The 14219-nt window shown below is 61.9% G+C and overlaps 1 protein-coding gene across 5 annotated transcripts in view; it reads right to left on the reverse strand.

The window, feature by feature from the left end:
- Positions 1-14219, reverse strand: part of SRCIN1 (SRC kinase signaling inhibitor 1) — a 236558-nt gene that overhangs the window by 172039 nt on the left and 50300 nt on the right. For 3 of the 5 annotated variants that reach the window (XM_089773935.1, XM_089773934.1, XM_089773933.1), the window contains exons 4-5: positions 11408-11585; positions 7763-7951 (exon numbers count right to left, since the gene is read on the reverse strand). The gene's annotated coding sequence lies outside the window, so the exon portion shown is untranslated. Of the gene's footprint in view, positions 1-2238; positions 2485-7762; positions 7952-11407; positions 11586-14219 lie in introns of those variants that run through there. The other 2 variants (XM_089773936.1, XM_089773937.1) reach the window with 2 other exon arrangements.

Raw genomic sequence — 14219 nt, forward strand, 5'->3', positions numbered from 1 at the left:
GAGGTGCCCACTGCAGGCAGGGTCAAAGCAGGTTTTTAAAAGCCCCGGGAAGGGGACATCCATGGCCCAAAGACAAGACATGACCCCGCCCCCCGCTCGCAATCCTGGGGAGTCTCTAACGCTTGGCTGGGCAGATCCCCCTCTACACAGCCTCTAGCCCTGTCCTCATTGGCAGGCGGCCGCCCCGCAGCGAGGCCCCGAGCCCTGGTCTACACTAGGGAGTGGTTTCGAAATAACCCCCCTAGCGCTTATTTCGGAATCGCGGCTGTATGGACGCGCCGCCGCCGCTCTTTCGGAATAACTCCTCCGTGGGGCCGGAGTTATTACGCCCCGGGGCTTCCACGCAAAGGCAGCCGGCCTCGGGCTCATTTCGAGAGGCCCCCGCAGTGCGGGCGCGCTAGTTCGAAAGAGTTCTCGGGGGTAAGGATTTGGAAATCATCCCTCGTGTGGACGTGCCCCAGGGCGCGGGGCCTTGCCAGGACCCAAGGGTGGATGCGTGTCCAACAGTCCTTGCAGGCTGGGCGCTGGGGGTGTTTTGGGGACAGACCAGGGAGCGTTCGGGAGGAGAAAAGAGCAGAGGCCGAGGCTGCAGCTGGCGGGCGCTGGCACTTCGGCACCCGCCATGGGGCTGCTCCGGGATGCTGGGCTCCTGCCCCCCTGCCTCCAGGGTGCTCTGCTCGGCGCCCCACGGTCACGCAGCCAGACTGGGAGAGCCGCAGCCGACAAGGGCACACGAATACACCTGTGTTCTGCAGGCTCGGTAAAGGCACCTGGCAGAGCAGTGCCAGCCGGGTGAGAGGGCCCGGGTGACAGGAGCCATCGGTGGCAGGGAGCGGCGGGGCCAGGGCAAGCAAGGCGGAATATTCTGACAGCTCTGCCCCCAGGGATGCCCGGGCAGGGGTCTCACTCGGGGGTGGGGGAGTGGAAGCCTGTGAACAGCGCCCACCGCTTCCAGCCTGATTCAGACACACGCGGCCCCCCAGGGGCCTTTGGGGGACTCTGGGGAGGACCTGCTCCTGGTTCCTCCCTCTCCCCACCCCAGCCCCGAGGGGCTGCTGGCTGGCAGAGGGAGCCGCGGGTCCCTGGAGGGCGAGGTTCTGCCTGGTGGAACTTGCAGCAGCGAGAGCAGCCGAGAACAAAAGGCCGCCTGCCCGGAGACCCAGCCCCGGAGCCGGAGCCCAGGCAAAGAGAGAAGAAAGGGGCATCAACCCTCACGCCGTCGCCCCTTGAAATCCATCACCTCGCCCCCCCCAACCCCCCGCCCCCCCAGCACCAGGGAGGGGAGCTCTGGGTTCCCACCCACGGGAACCGGCCCCCTCCAGGGTGGCAACCCGCTGGGAGCTTGCTGGTGAGGCTGGCGCACACATCCCCACCCACCCCTCTTGGGGGGGGCACACAAGCCCTCACACACACACCCCCACTTGGGGAAGCACGGCCCGGCTCAGCTCCTCCTTGCCCCCCGCCCCCCGCCAGGAGAAGGTGCCCTCTCCCCTTCTGCGCACACGCCGGGGGCGAGCGGTTCGAGTTCTTCTAAACCCTCCTCCCCCCTAGCTTGGGATGGGCCATATTTTCCCACCCCCTTCAAGGACGCTTAAAATAACTCACCCAGGCAACCTGCCGCCGGAAGGCTTGCTGTGCACCCCCCCCCCCACCGCCCCCCCTTTGGAAAAAGGTATGCACCCACCAGCCCCCCCCCCCCCCGCACCCCATCTGTCTCTGCGATGTCACGAAGCGTCACCGCCTGGCCGGGCAAAGAAAGGAAAACCAGACCCGCGCTCAGCCAGCCCTGAAACCACGTTGCTGGGAGAGAAAAGCCGAGAGAGAGAAAAGCAAACCCCTTGGTCCCCTCCCCCCCAAAATCCTCTTGCTCCAGCAGCGTTTCTAGGGCAGCCGGCTCTGTGGATACTTTATCCCGCTGGAGCCAGGCACCCTGGCAACAACACAACACTGACGGCCAACCAGAGCCACAAGCGCCTCCAGCTGCCTTCCTCCGGCAGCCAGCATCCCGGGTACCAAGTCCCCCGCCTCTGCCGCCGCTCCCACCAGCTGCCCTCCCCGGTCCTGCGTGCAGCGGCTGGATCCCCCCCTCCCGCCCCACCATCTCCCTCTCTCCAGCTCCAGAGCCCCCGACGCCAGCCCCGGCAGCTCACCGCAGCGCCCGGTCCTCAGCATCACGCCGGGCCGGCGCTCGGAAGGAGGAGGGGAAAAAAACCAAACACACAAATAAAAACAAAATACCTGCTACTTAAGAATGGGTGCACATAGTGAGAGTGACATGCCTTGGGAGGGTGTGTTTCCCATGCTCGCCCGTGGCTCCTGCCTTCTTCCTTCCTTCCTCGCTTCCCCCGGGCGCTCAGAGCCAGGCAGCCATCCGCCACCGCCGGCTGGAGTGCGGGAGCGGCAGCGTGGGAGCGTGCGGCCGTGCGCGCGCCGGCTCGGCTCGGCGGGGCACAAAGGCTCATGTGGGAACCGATCGCTGCGTGGGGTGGGGGAGACCTGCCCCTCGCGCCGAAAGGCCCCGCCGCTGCCTGCCCGGACAGGCGTCTAGTCCAAATGCCGGGCGGGCGGCAGGGCACGGCACGCAGCACCCGAGCGCCCGGCACCGCTGCTCCCATGGCAGTAGAGATTTCCCTACGCCCCGCCATGGGGGTGTATACCCCCCCGGAATCTCCCCAACCTCCCCCAGTTTTGTGAGCTATGGTGTCATACAGCCCATCTTCACAGTGTCACTGACACCCCCCTTGTAAATTTGAACCCCCCCCCATTTCAATTTCTGGGGCGGCTACTGCAGGGCAGCTCCCCTCGGCCAGCCTATCCGTCCACCCAGGGAAAAGAGGGTTTGTTCCCTTTTGAGGGGGCAGACAGCCAGCGCCCTGACACCCCACCTTGTAAATTCAACCCCCCCCCCAATTTCAATTCCTGGAGCGGCTCCTGCAGGGCAGTTCCCCTCGACCGGCCTCCCCGTCCACCCAGGGAAAAGAGGGTTTGTTCCCCTTCGAGGGGGCAGCCAGCCAGCGCCCTGACACCCCCCTTGTAAATTCGAACCCCCCCCAATTTAAATTCCTGGGGCGGCTACTGCAGGGCAGCTCCCCTCGGCCAGCCTATCCGTCCACCCGGGGAAAAGAGGGTTTGTTCCCCTTCAAGGGGGCAGACAGCCAGCGCCCTGACACCCCCCCTTGTAAATTCGACCCCCCCCCCCAATTTCAATTTCTGGGGCGGCTACTGCAGGGCAGCTCCCCTCGGCCAGCCTATCCGTCCACCCAGGGAAAAGAGGGTTTGTTCCCCTTCGAGGGGGCAGCCAGCCAGCGCCCCGCCTCTCCCGGTCACTGCGTGAGCTCGAAAGATCAATCGGGAGCGAGCGGACAAAAGAAGGGGGTGGGAAGCTGCTTTTCCGGGCGGTATTGACAGTCGCCAGCATGTCTCAGACACGGCCTGCCCATCATCCGGCCCCCGCGCCCTGCCGGCTGAGCCACCAGGAATCCCCCCCTCGCCTCCCCTCCAATCGGGGGCGATAGGAATTATCCGAAGCCATGATTCAGGATATGACAATTGCCCCACAAGCCCCCAGCTGAGCCGGGGGCAGTGCGGCTGCCCAGGCCTAGGGGGACGCAGCCCTGGTCCTATAGCGCTGACGGTCTCACGAGATGAGCCCGATGGGCCTACACTGGTGCCCGGGCTCGCCAATGAAGCGACCGCCCCAGAGGCAGGAAAGAACCCAGCTCTGCTGAGCCCCACGCCGGTGCTCTAACCACTACGCCGCACTGCCTCGCGGCCAAGGAAATCAACGAAAGACGCCCGGCTGATCACGTTAAATAATTAACACGCACGCCCTGCGCCCCCACGTGCCAGGCCTCCGGGTGAGGGCTGAGCGGGGGTAAGAGAGGCGTCCTCCCCCCGCCACCGTCCCAGAGCAATTCCCGCTGAGCCGGGAGCTGCCCGAGTCAGGGCGCCCGCCCAGCTGGCGTTTGGCGCGAGGGAGAGGCGGGGGAGGAGAAAGCCTTACCTGCTTCCCCGAGAGCCCCGTCCCCGTGCCAGGCCCCGCTGCGGATGGGCTCCCCGCTCGGCGGCCTCTGCCCGCGTGGGGGGAGGCGGGAGCCACTCAGGGAGGCGAGCGAGTGCCCGGCGGGCACGGGCAAAGCGGAGTCTCTGGCTCCATTAGGAGAAGCTCGGGGGGGGGGGGGGGCGCAGCCTTTTCCAGCTCCACTGAAGTGGATCCTGATGGAGCTGACGTGCAGCGGCCTGACAGAGAAATGCCCCAGCTGAGGGCCGGGGCTGTCGGGGGGAGGAGAGAGAAGTCCCCAGGGGGCAGCATCCAGCAGCGGCACCTGCTGTCTTACTGGGACGCAGCCCGCTTGCCGCGGGGCCCCCTCCTCGCCTCCTTTGCACCCATGCCAGCGTCTCGCTGCCTGTGCCCAGGGGACGGGCTCTTACGTGGCCGCCAGGGCCGCGGCGCATCGGCCCCATGGGGCTGGGGGGCTGCAGGTGCGGGGGAGGGAGGCGGACAGAGGAAGAGGTGGGAAACCAGATGGGGGCGAGGGAAGGAAGACGGGGAAGACGCCTCAGCCCCGAGTTGCTGCTGGGAGAAGGAGCAAGCCGCAGAGAACGGGCCCGGGACGGGCGTCCGGGGGCGCGATTCCCCGGCTGGCGCGGTGCAGGCCGGACCGGATGCATGAACGGCTCGGGGAGGCTGGCGGCGGCTCAGGGCAGGAGCCCAGAGCAAGGCTTCCAAGTGCAGACGCCCCTTGCGAACGGTCCATGAGGCTGGCTAAGCCGGTCGCGCCATCGGCCATTGAATCCCCAGGGTTCTCCAAGGGGCCGGAAAGGCCGTGGGGCAGCCCTGCACGGTGCACACAGCTGGCAGCCGGGGTCCCAGGCTACCTGGCTGTGGCAGGGGCAGCGTCGGATTGGGCCCCTCTCAGTGTCTGTGGGGCGGGGGGTGCCCTTTGGGGCAGTCCCGTAGCAAAGGGCAGAGTCCCAGCCCCCGGGGCACTAAGGAGAGGGGTCCTGTGGGGTGCATCAGACCCACATGGAACCCAGGTGTGATGTAGTGGGGGGACCTTGCTGGTTGCTAGGCTTGGGCTGTGGGTGACACCCCCCCCTCCCCCCGGCTGCTCTCTGTACCACGGCCCAGCAGAGTAGCTGATGGGTCAGGTAGGTAACCTGTTCGACCGGTTACCTCCCAGGGAGAGGAACAAAGGGAGGAAAAAGGGCAGCCCCTGGCTGGGGGGCAGGGCTGGAAGTGGGGCAGTTTCTGTCTGGTATCATGGAGGAAGCAGCCTAAGCAAGGGGCTGGGATTTAGGGGCCCAGTCTCCCCCATCTCAAGGGGGGCTGAGGCATCCTAGGCCTGCCCTGGAACCAGATTGCATCTGTGCTGTATCCTGGAGAAGCAATAAACTCCCTCTGTTCTACTGGCTGGTGGAGTCTGTTCGTGCCACTACGGGGGTGCAGGAGTCGGGGGACCCCCGCCGCACCCTCACACCAGGGAAACCCACAGCAATCCCGGCCCACCGCCGACTTGCCCAGGGAGCTTTGCATCACACACAGAGGGTGAGCAATCCACAAGCCTGGCCAAACACGACTCCCTCCTCAGCCACTCCAAAGCCAGGTCACCTCCCAGGGCTGAGCGCCACGTAGGCACGGCCGGGGATCCGTAAAACCAAGCGGCGGGGAATACGAAGAGAGTCGGGAGTGAGGCTGTCAGGCATTTAATTACCTGCCTACATAGCTCTCCAAAGTCCTAACTCCTGCCCGCACCTCGGGTCACTGCCAGAGCCTTTCAATTGTGTCAAAACCTGGGTAAGATACAGGGCAAGTCAGGCTACAGGAAAACCTCCTGAGGAATAAGCTGGCTCTGATACACTTATTTCACCAGTGAGATTAATCGGGGTCGAGTAGGAGGGTCATGCAGGTACCCTAAGAGCCAAACGCTCGTACAGCAACAATGCCCTGAACTGTTACAGTCGCCCTGTGTCACCAAGAAACAAAAGACTATTGTTCGCCGAACCTTCTGTAATATCACCAGGCCCAGACAACAACCACAATAACCCCCTAGCTCTCTCATCGCGTTTCCCCCCTCCCCCTGCCATCAGCAGATCTCAATGTACGTCACAAAAGGATGCCAGCACCATTAGTCCCATTTTACAGATGGGAAGACTGAGGGACAGAGAGGACGTAACTTGCCCACAAGTGGCCAGGGGCAAGACCAGGGAACTGAGGTCTCCTGAGTCCAAGTCCCTGGCTTTGTTCCCTGGCAATCTGCCCATACCTGTGGAGGTGCAGGTAAATATAGTTTCAGGAGCCCGCCGGGGCTAACCGTGGCAGATTGGATTCGGTCCGCAGGTCGGTTTTTTCCCACCGGTGGCCTACACTATGCAGGGTTCTTGGAGGTGATGAACCCAGCCCAACTCCTGGTGCCCTTCCAGGTGTGACGGGACCCCCCTCCGAAGGCCAGCTGCAAGTCCCAAGCCCATTTGGCCATCAGCAAAGACAGAGAGGTTATGGCTTTAACGGAAGCAAATCCAAGCAAGGTGGAGAACGTTGCTAAATGAGCTCCAAACGGGGGCCTGAAACGCGGCTCAATCTGCATGTCTATTTCCTCGCGTTCCGTATTCCCTCCTGAACTCCCGTCATTTCAAACACGCATTACGAAGAAATATTTGAAAGCTAAAGTGTATTAAACAAGCACTTTATCCTCATCAGCAGGGAGGTTACGGACCTGCGCTGGTCTCCTTCCAATAACCTTGTGCACAGGATCCCGCGTCTGCTTTCCAAAAGCCATTAAACACATGCTTAAGTGAAGTGACGGCTGATGAAAATGCGGGGCTGACACACGCCCGGCCTTGATGCGCCCGACGGGGACGGCGCGGGTCAGCGACGGCGCAAGCGGCATGGTGCCGCGGTGCCGGGCCTTTGCAGACAGACACGGCTAGGGGTTACCAGGTGAGGGGTCCCCGTTTTCCACGCCGCTCGGGGGGCCTCTGTGCAGATCCAGCACCCCTTGCTGCGATGCCTGGGATGCAGTCCTGCCCCCCTTAAGTTCCCCCTCCCCAAAATCAAGACTCTAGCCCCAATGGCAATTTAAAAAAATAATAGTTTTTAGAGGCAATTGATACCATTGAGATGATTTGACGTTTTTGAGTCTCCACGGTTTCCCGGCGAGGATGGGCAGCAACTTTCTTTCAAAACAATTTCAAACGGCGTGGGGCAGCAGCTCAGGGGGGTGGGAAAACCTTTGCGATCAGCAGAAAGGGACACACCAAGGACTCACCTCCCCCCGCCCCGGGCCAGCTTGGGGCTGCTGGCGGGGAAGCCCAGCTCCGAGGACTGAGAGACGAAGAGAGGGAGGGGAGTGTGGGAAAATAGATGGCAGGAGAGATAGGAGCTGCCTCTCTCAGCTGTGCTTCCCCCTTCCGCCCCACCGCCCCACCTCGCGTCTCCATTGTCCTCACGCGGCTGGCGCCGCCGACGGGGGGTCGCTGCCGTTCACGCACACAACGGAAAACTCACTTTTCTTAGGGTGCTTCCCACCCACCCATCGCGCCATCACCCCACCCGCAGCCTGCCCGTCACACCGGTGCCCCCGCCTCCCCCTTCCCGCGGGTTTCACATTCCCATCCCCCAGGTACCTCCCGGGGGGCCGTCCACCCAGCAGGTCCCACCAACTCCGCCTTCCAGGCAACACAGCCCCCCCCCCCCGCACAGCTGTTCTTGGCTGCCTGCGTTCAGCACCCCCTCCCCCCCAGAAGCAAGCGGTTCACTCACCTGCCGCGAGGTCGAGGGCTGGCCCAGGCGTAGGCCGCTCCCGGGGTGGGCAGCAGGAAGCAGGGCTGAAGGAACAGCTGGCGTCTGGGCATCAAGTACCGGTAACTCTAGGAGCCCGGGTGAGCTGGGTGCGGAGGGCGCTCGCTATTGTGAACGGGCTGGAGCAGCTCCACGGATCAGGTAACTGCCCTGGGAAAAGCAGAGAGAGAGGAAATGAAAGAAGCGCTCTCGGCTGGGGAGGGCGGAGAGCAGGGGCGGGAAGGGGGGGCCCAAACGGAGTGGGGGGGCTTCAGAAGCCCATGTTAGGACAAGTCAAACCATAGATGGAGACAAAGGATCAAAGCCGAGGGAGGGCGAAGGCTCCGCTTTTGTGCCATCGCTGTCTGGAGCCTTAGATTGTCAGGACCAGGGCGGGTTCTGCCACCCCACTTTTCCAGCCACCTACTCTCTCGGAGTTAGATGTTTGTGGTCACAGGCGGATTAGACTCCAGCTCTGCCTGCTCGAAAAGCCTAAGCCCCGGACACCGACGCAAAAGGTGAATCGCCCTCCGCTATACGGGGCACATGACACACAGCTGAGCAATTCCAATTACATCCTGCGGGGGGGACGGGCGAGACACGTCCCCGACAGTCCGTCGCAAAGCTTAGTTCTTTTCACGGTGCCCTTCATCCGAGGATCATTCCCGAATTTAGCCCCACACAAGACGATTCCCGCCACCACGCCCTGTGACGTGCAGCCGCCTCCAGGGCAGCGCACCCAGGAGAAAGCACCCAGATCTACGGATGAGTGAATGATTATTTCTCCGGTGGCCGGACTTGAGGGACCCATTCTACCGTGCCCTGTCCCGGCCAGCTCAGTGCCTAGAACTATTTCATACCAGACGTTCCCAACCACCCTTCTGCAACTGTGGCATGGGAAGGGCAGGGAGCTGGCGGGTTGGCTGGGATACCTAGGGGGAAATTGGGGGGAGGGAGAGCGGGTGGGGTGGGGGTGGTCCCTGTGTACCACAGCCTGGGTGTCCCTGGCAGGTACAATAGGACCACGGCACACACCTGGAAGGCCCCGCCGCTCTAGTGATGCATAGAGCCAGCCGTGCAAGCCCCAGCGGCCAAGCAGCCGCCGGGGTTCCTGCAACCCAGGATCTCTCTGCTCCAGCGGCTAAGGATGCGTTAGGAGCAGCACTGGGCTGTGGGCAGCTGCCCACCAACCTCTGGCTAGAGACCCCTCAGCTCTTCTCGGCCAGGCTGGGCGGAGGATGCAGCAACTTGTCCCACGTGGGTTGGAGTCAAACCAGAGGTACAAAGCTCCATTATTCCACCCCTCTTCCCTGAGCTAGCCACTGCCCACTGGCTGGGGGGAAGGCAGGAATGGCTGGCCTGGATCACGCCCAGGGCCCCTGCACCTGACCGGCCCCTTCCGAAGAAGTGATAAGCAGCGGGCAGATCCCTCCTGCGGTAGGTCTCCAGTAGCTAGAGATTGGCATAAGCCCTGGACTGGGTGGTGTAATGTCCCTTCCAAAATGTCTGCAGCAACAGTTCTGGGTGGCCTTGCTCTCCGTCCGCGGGCCCGTCCCTCTCTTGCCTCTCGCCCCATCGCTGGCCGCCTGCGCTGTGCGTTCTGCAGCCTTGCGTGTGGAGGAGAACGATTTCTTCGGCCCGGCTTGGATTTTTGCCACCGAGGGGCACGTGTGTGCTGCACCAAGGGGCGCTCGTGGCCCCGTAATGCGGGGGTGTATAGAAGCCAGGTCAGGGAAGCAGCATGCGACCCCGTCCCTCTAGCCGACATCCTGTGCTCGGGGGGAACTGGGCCTGGAGGCCCGAACCTTCAAAAGATATTTTGGGGTCTAAACTCCATGGGAGTTCAGTGGCAAAACATTGTCAAGGGTCTGGGCTCAGGCTCCTACCTGTCTGTGCCCCGTTCCGAAAAGCTGACGCCTCTCAGAGCTGGGGTGAGGAACCTTTATCGGGCCAGGGGTCACTGACCCACAGAAAAATGAGTTGGGGGTGCATGCAAAGTGAGAAGCTCCTGACTGAGAAGGAATAAGACCCTCTTCGTGTTCCCCTTGCACACCAGAGCCTGCAGGGAGGGGGGCTAGGCAAGTAGATTTTGTGGGCTCCAGCCAGCAGGAGACTTACCAGCCTGGCTGCAGAGCTAAGGTTTGCAGAGTTTAAAATGTTTCCCAGCCAGCCTGCCTGCCCTGTGCTTGTGTGAATAACAGCTGAGGAGAGGGGGTGTGGTTCTTCTTGGCTGCCTATTATTCAAACAGGCAGCTCCCATTGGCCAGTTTCTGGCCAGAAACCGGCCAATGGGATTGTGCTGGGGGCGGGGGCAGCTCCTGAAGCTTCCCCCCCCCCCCCCCTCCAGTTTTGAAACAGAAAGGGGCCCAGCAGCTGTGTATCTCCCGCGCATGGGGCTGGGGGGAAGCAGGGGAGCCTGCCTGGGGCTCCTGGCTGGCTCTGCAGGCTGGATCCAATGGCTTGGCGGTGGGATCCAGCCCACGGGCCGTATTTTGCCCAGACCTGCCCTAGGCACTGCAATAATGCACGGGACTGAGGTGTGTTGCCTCCTCCCACCCGGCTTTGGTAGCCTCCCTCAACCTATTGGCCTCTCTCCGTAAGCCAGAGGGCCCCCCACAGGCCCATTTCGGCTTCTCCGGCATCCCGTCTCCAACTTTCCTGCTGAAAGTTCTCCGAGCTTCAGCAGCACCCGGATCAGCTTTGGGCAGGGTTTATACAGCTCCCACACCCAGGCACCCCGCGCACAGCTGTGCCTTTGCGCACCACCGCTCACCACGTGCGCAGCCCCATCCCCCCAGACACACTTGCAGTTACACAATGCCCCCGATTCCCTGCGCCAACGGTCATGCATGCACACAGCTGTGCACAGACACCCCATGCTCCGCAGGGAGACTGGCACATTTGTCCACCTCAGTCCCCACACGCACACATGCACATGCACACGCACACACACATGCACACATGCACGCACATGTGTGCACATATGCGCACACACGTGCGCATGCATGCACAGACATGCACATGAACGCATATGTGCGCACGCACACAGACACACACGCACATGCACGCACATGCGCACGCACATGCACACGCACATGTGTGCACATGCATGCACAGACATGCACATAAACGCATATGTGCACACGCACACATGCACACAGACACACACACGCACATGCGCACACGAGCACACTCAAAACACCATGCACGGAAGTGCCAATCACAGAGCGCCCAACTCCATCCACCCCACCCCACCCCCGACTCAGGCTGAGCGGAACCAGCTGCACAAGCTGTCCCCCTGCACAAAGGGAGGAAGGATCCATCCCCGACTGGTTGGCGTTTTGACAGCACCTCCCATCAGACAGACTCAGCCAATGTAGCATCAACTCCTGAGGCGCAATGGTCTGATTAGCCCCCAAATTCCAGACGGGGAAACTGAGGCACGGACCAGGGCAAAGTGATCACACGATCCCAGGCAAAGCACGAGATCCCCACCCATCTGCTTTCCCCTCTAGAAAGTCCTTCCTCCCACACAGACTCAGGGGCGGGGGTGGGGAGAGTTAAAGGTGCATCACCGCCATAGAAACCGAGCAGGAGGGCTAATATAAAATGGCAAACATTGCAAACCCGGAGTAGATTGCCCAGCCGGCTCCGTGCAAGGCTAAGCCCAGGTGGATCCGGCAGCGTATTTCCGCAGGAACTGGGGAAGACTTCATCACCGATCAATAATACATGTCTTGGCAGATGTGGGGAGCCGAGCGGTCCCTCGCCGACTGCCTCCTTGCTGTCTCTTCCCATCTGGAGCCTGCGGAGAAACCAACAGTCCACGTCTTCACCGGGCCACGTCTGAGTTCCACGGAGAACAGTGGCTCCCAGCCTCAGCCCCACCCCGGAGCCCACCCTCCAGTTGTGCTGTCGGGTCGCGGCATCGACCGTTTTCTTCAACCGGGTCATGAGAAAAGAAGTTGGAAACCCGCTGCCTTCGCGCATGCAGCACGGTCCAACAGAGCAAGGAGGCTGGGGCGCTGGGTTCTGCCTCCCAGCTGTGCCAGCGAATCAGTCTGCCGCCGCGCTCCAGCCAGAGGGGAACAACGCCCATCCGCGTGGAAAAGCCGAGAGGCTCCGCTCCGGCCTGCAAAGCGCTTCGAAACGCTCAGATGCTGAAGACAGGCCCCTTTGTTCTGGGTTCGTACAGCACCTGGCGCCAGGGGCCCCGGTCCACGACAGGGCGTCATGGTAATGTAAATAATTCCAAATAATTCGAACCTCACGGGAGCCTCTGGCGGATGGATCTCACTCCTGCCCATTTGTTCTAGCCGCACTGTAAACCCCTGGGGACAGAAATACTCCCTTCCCATCGAAACACAGCAACGAGTGCATTTTATCCCCATTTTACAGAGTAGGCAAAGTGACTTGATCCAGGTCACCCAGCAGTGCCAAGTTTGGAAAGGAGACTTGGCCATGCTGTTGCTCTCTTGGCTGCGCAGCACCTTTTTGGGGGCGGGGGGCAGGGATAGGCAGGCTCAGGGGAGAAGGGGCAGGATGTGCAGTGAATATCTCGGCTTCACGCAGGCCGTGGCTTAGAGAGGCTGCATTAGCCTTCATCACCCAGTAGCCAGGTTACTCTCTGCGGGGGCTAATTGTTAATGCATAACACACGGGCACCGGCACAGATGGGAGGGTGAGGAAGGTGAGACGGATGCAGGTTGGCCTCTGAGGACAGGCTAAGAAGCAAAGGGCTTAAATTGCAGCCAGGGAGGTTTAGGTTGGACATTAGGAAAAACTTCCTGCCTGTCAGGGGGGTGAAACACTGGAATAAGTTGCCTGGGGAGGTTGTGGAATCTCCAGCCCTGGAGATATTGACGAGCAGGTTGGATAAATACCCATCAGGGATGGTCTAGAACCGTGGTCACCAACGAGTAGATCATGATCTACCGGTAGATCTCAGGGGCTCCAAGAGTAGCTCTTGAGCCCTCTCTGAACTGCCCGCCTTGCACAGTGCATTTACATTAGATTTTCTCATGTAATGTAGGCGGGGCTTCAAGGAAGGGGCGGGGCAGTAGATCTTTGCCTGTTCTGAGACTTAAAAAGTGATCTTGGGTGTAAAAAGGTTGGAGACCACTGGTCTAGAACATGGGTTCCCAAACTGGGGGGCGTGCGCACCTGGGGGGGGTGAAGAAATTGCAGGGGGGGTGCAAGGCAACCCAGCCCTCACCCCGCCCTGTCAATCCTGCCCCCCCTAAGTTTTGCTGCGATTTTTGTTTTTCAACCCCGGTCCATTCCTTTTTTTTTTTTTTTTGGCTCAACAAGTTTTGCTGCTGGGCTGGGGGGAGGGCGGGGGGGGGAGCTGAGGGTTTCTCAATAATCAAAAAGGGGGGCGTGATGCCGAAAAGTTTGGGAACCTCTGAACTAGAAGGTGCTGGGTCCTGCCGGGAGGGCGGGGGACTGGACTCGATGACGTCTCGAGGGCCCTTCCAGTTCGAGTGTTCTCCGAGTCTATGGAAAGAGAGGGAGGCAGAGGGCGAAAAAGCAGGAGGCGGCGTGGGACGGGGGTTGTTCAGGGCTTTAGAGCAGCAGCCACCCCACCCCCCTTTCCAAGCCACTAAAAATCAGAAAGCCCAAGGGGCATCTTGGAAAAGTCCCCTTAAAAACAGCCTGGAAAGCTGGGCCTGCTGCACTGGGGAGGCAGCCACGTTGCTTCCTGCACTCGGGCGGCGGTGGTGAGGGCGTAGGGAGCCCACGGAATCTACTGGCCCGGCCCCCCCGGGCTCTGGCGGGTGAGGGGAATGTGGGGAGGGTCTGTCTCCTTCCCTCTCAGGGCCACGTCAGTGGGGTCCCACCGAAACGCCGCAGCCGCCTGCTTCATAGGGGGAGCCTTCTCCAGCCAGAACCTGGAGGAGGACGGGCCAGGGCCGGGGGACCCACGTTCCTTTCCCTGCTCGGCCGCAAACGTCGCTACCCTGGGGCCCGGCCCAGCCCTGTACCGCTCGGCTAGGCCTGCTGCTTCCCACGAGCCTTCTTCCCTTTTCCCCTGGGTCTCCCCGCCTCTTCCCTGCTTGGTCGGGGTCTCTACACCCCGCCGGCCCAGCCGCCTTCCCTCCTCCGAGCTCCCTGCATCGCCCCCCTCAGAGCTTCCCCACATGGGCTCTGTCCCCAGCTGCACCCCCCTTCCTCCTAGACACCACGCACCCCGGTCTGCCCTTCACCCAGCCCTGCCGGAGCCGGACGGCTGCAGGTCACGGGACAGGCGGAGGCCGCGTGGCTTTCGCTTGCCAGGCTTCCGCTCCCCGTTTGGCCGGCACAGCCGCTAGGAAGGGACCGGGAGCCGAGGCAGCTTGAAACATCTGGGAAATACAAGCCACCCGAGTGGGGCGGGTCTGTCCTGCTTGTTTCTCCCCCCTCGCGCTCCATTCCAAAGACACAGGCACATAGACACACA

The sequence above is a fragment of the Pelodiscus sinensis genome, chromosome 29 (genome assembly GCF_052426305.1).
Source record: "Pelodiscus sinensis isolate ZL-2025 chromosome 29, ASM5242630v1, whole genome shotgun sequence".
NCBI lineage: Eukaryota > Metazoa > Chordata > Testudines > Trionychidae > Pelodiscus > Pelodiscus sinensis.